At 44.9% G+C, this 3776-nt stretch overlaps 1 non-coding gene across 1 annotated transcript; it reads right to left on the bottom strand.

Annotated features, from left to right (window-relative positions):
- Nucleotides 1–1850: 1850 nt before the first annotated feature.
- Nucleotides 1851–1957, bottom strand: LOC130502402 (small nucleolar RNA R71). The gene has a single exon (XR_008940248.1). It is a non-coding gene; the product is annotated as a small nucleolar RNA R71 (small nucleolar RNA).
- Between the last annotated feature and the right edge of the window lie 1819 nt (nt 1958–3776).

The following is a 3776-nucleotide window of genomic DNA, read 5'->3' as shown; positions in this document are numbered from 1 at the left end:
GTATATATGTTTTCTAATTGGTTTTCAAGTCTTTATCGAGTCTTTCTAGTCCTTTTCGAGTCATTACAGGTCTGGAGTTGCACTGGATGGGAGATGGACCTGCTGGAACAAAAGAAGCAGAAAACAGTGCAGTTTGGTGATTTTCACGCAGAACAGTCTGATGACTGCTCCCGCTCAAGCGGAACAAGCAGACGGAGTGATCCCACGGTTGTTCCCGACAAATAAGGAAAATACAACATCTCGGGATTTGCCCTAATTATCCTCTTTTTCTCTCTGGCCGCCTGTGGCTTTTGATATAACTTCTTTTTCTATTTTTCTACATCATTCTACGCTATTTTTTTCATAGAGAAACAGACCCTAAGACTCCATTGTTGAGATTTTCTACTTTGTAAAGGGAGAAGGCTCCATCTCTCTCTCCATAGAGAAGATTATCCTGAACCCTCTCTTTGTTTCTGTTATTTTTATGAAGTATTATTCAGTATCCATGTCTTTGATCTCTTGTGTCATGGCTGAGTAGTCGGCTAGCTTGTCTAGGGTTCTAGGGTGTTAATTTCGTGAGCTAAACATAGATAAGTGAATCATTTGATTGTCTTCACTCATAACTGTTCTTATTGCTTGCATTAAACTGGCCGCTTAATGTTAGATCATAGGTTTAACCTGTTCATTAACCGTGTAATAGGTTGCTAGATCTGTTTTGAATGAGCATTGCATCCCTAATCAGCGAAAGTAGATATTAGGGTTTTCTGTGAACCTATCGGACCTGACCTCTATTGCTTGCGATCGCTTCTCACCTCAACGACAGTTAGACGGTGAGATCGATCAGCATAGGGAGCAGTACCACGACAGTGGACTGTTCTACTTGAGTGATCCGAGTTCTGGACTTGTTCTTATTAGCACTTGAATAATTGTTTGGCTCACAAGTATTAGCACCCGATGAAGTAACCCTAGGCTGGCTTCTCTTTAAATTGAATTCTCATTTATATTATTTTACTTGCTTTGCACGTTACTCTCAAAACAAACCCCCATATTGTCTTAGCTTAATTTTGATCCCATAGAAATAAAGTGTAAGAGTTGGTCTCTGTGGATTCGATCCTAAAGTGCTACATCGACATACCATTCGATTGTGGTAGTGTGCACATTAGGTTAATTGGTGTGCGTGAACACGAATATCAATTTGGCGCCGTTGTCGGGGACCATCTTTTTACCTTTATTTTCGGTTATTTATTTAGTCTAAGACCTCTAACTTGCTCTTTTCTCTTTGTTGCAGGAGATCGCAAGGTTTAGAAAATCAGAACAGACAACAGCCAAGGCCTACTGACACCACCATGGGTGATCACGGTCATCAGGATGATCTTGCTGCAGCAATGCAACTGATGCAACAACAGATGCTTCAGATGCAGCAAACCATCCAAGCTCAGCAAGCAGCTGCAGAACAATCTGCTCAACAGGCTGCTCTCGCGCGGCAGGAACAAGCAGCGCAGACTGTTCCAATCGGGGAGAGAAACCTTCCGCGGAACATTCCTACTACGCGCTCTGCCATTGTTCCTCCACTCTGCACCAGGCAGGACTTCGAGATCAAGCCTGCTCTGATTGATCTGGTGCAGAGAAAAGTGTTCTCTGGTCTCTCTGCAGAAATTCCAATGGAGCATATTGAGAATTTCGAAAAAGTCTGCAGTTTTACTCGTGCAAATGGTGTGCCACCAGACTACATCAAGTGCATGCTATTCTCATTCTCTCTTGATGGAAAAGCTGCACGGTGGTTGAACTCCCTCCCTACCGGCTCTCTCACTTCATGGGAACAGGTCCGATCAGCGTTCCTCAACCATTTCTACTCTAAGGCGAGAACAGCTGCATTGAGGAACAAGATCACTTCATTCAGACAGCTCCATGATGAGCCTTTTTGTGACGCATGGGAGCGCTTCAATAACTACCAGAGAGAATGCCCTCACCATGGATTTGATGATGATTACCTCCTGGGCATTTTCTATGATGGGGTGGACTGGAAATACCAAGGTGCTCTAAACTCTTCGAGCAATGGAGACTTCATGACTCAGACCACTGATGGAGCGCTCCAGCTGATTGAGAACATGGCTGCTAGTTCTGCCAATGAGAACAATGAGAGTGATCGCTCCAAAGTAGTGAACAGTGTTGGAACCCGAAAAATTGATGAGCTAACAGCTAAGGTCGATCAGCTACTGCAGAACAACCAGACACAAGGATCTGGGTATCAGAACACCATCCCGCAGAGCAATCAGCAAGTTGTTCCAGCCTCGAGTGCTCCGACTGCAGGGAACAGTCCGCCAGATGATCTGAAAAATCTGAACATTATGATGCAGCAGATGCTCCAGAGCCAGCAACTTCAGGTCAAGGCACTGAATCAGGTTACCACAGACATCAACACCAGGATGGACAGCATGTTCACCGAGCTGAATTCAAAATATGATACTGTGAGCAACCACATAAAGAAGATTGATGTTCAGCTCGCTCAAACTGCTGAAACTGTTAAAAGACAGCAAGAGATCATTCGTGGAAAAATTGTGATGAATCCTAGGGTTGAGCACTGTAATGCAACCGAGCAGAGACGTGAGAAATCTGAGGAAAAACAAGCGAAACAACTGTTCGCTGAGACTGTTATGGGCGCAGAACAGAGAACAGTGCAGTCTGCTAGCTCTAGAGTGACTGCTCCCGCGACTGCTCCCGCGACTGCTCCCGCGACTGCTCCCGCGACTGCTCCCGCGACTGCTCCCGCGACTGCTCCCGCTCCCGACGGATCTACTGATATTCCACCAGTGCGAGTCTATGTTCCTAAGGTTCCTTATCCGATTCCACCTAGACACCTGAAGGTGTTGCCTAAGGTTGATGACCCTGGAAAATTTGCTTTTCCATGTTCCATTGCTGGAGTAGAATTTGAGGAAGCTCTTTGTGACTCTGGATCTTGTGTGAATCTTGTCTCAAAGGCGATTGTAGACAAGTTGGGCATTGCTGATGTTGAGCCTTCTCAGGTGACTCTGACTTTTGCAAACTCTTCCAGAGCAGTTCCTTATGGCACTATTCGCAACCTTCCTGTCCAAGTTGGGGACTGTGTTCTCCATACTGAATTTCAGGTTGTTGAGATGAACAAGGATCATGAGATGCCTTTGATCTTAGGAAGGACATTTATGGCTACAGTGGGAGCAATCGTTGATATGCCTAATAAGAGAGTCTCCTTCTCCCACATCAACAAGAATGTCTTCTATCAGGCTGTTCCCACCAGATTCCAGAAACTACACGCCTCTTGCATCTCAGTGTTCAGTGGAGAAAAGCTGAAGGTTGTTCCAAGGAAGGAGCTTGGTAAAAACAATGAGTTCAAGGAAGTTCTGAATGGAGATCCTCACACTGATACCAAGAAACTCAGTGGGAATGCAAAGGTGAAAGAGAAAGTCCATAAGAAAAGGGTCAAAGGAGATCCTACTATGACTTTGACACCTCACTGGTGTGATGAGAAATCCATTGAGTATGAGGTAAAGTGCAAGGGTACCTCTAAACCTTTCTCTAAAGTCAGAGTTATTCTCACTGATGAGCTGAAAGAGAAAGGAGAAGCTGCTGTGAAAGGGTTGTTGAGCAGAGTTTTGAAGCTGAACATGTCTGATTGTGGAGCTTGTTTTGGAACAAGCCCTCATGCTCAACCCGACTGATCCCTGTCACCAAGTCAAGCTAGTGACTTTAACCAAGCGCTTGGTGGGAGGCAACCCACTGGTAAGTGTAAATATAACTTGGTTTTGTTTTTGTTTCCTTAT

Source organism: Raphanus sativus, unplaced genomic scaffold (assembly GCF_000801105.2).
Source record: "Raphanus sativus cultivar WK10039 unplaced genomic scaffold, ASM80110v3 Scaffold0540, whole genome shotgun sequence".
NCBI classification, from domain to species: Eukaryota; Viridiplantae; Streptophyta; class Magnoliopsida; order Brassicales; family Brassicaceae; genus Raphanus; species Raphanus sativus.
Note: the sequence above shows the minus strand (reverse complement) of the source record. Positions and strands in the feature narration are given on the sequence as shown.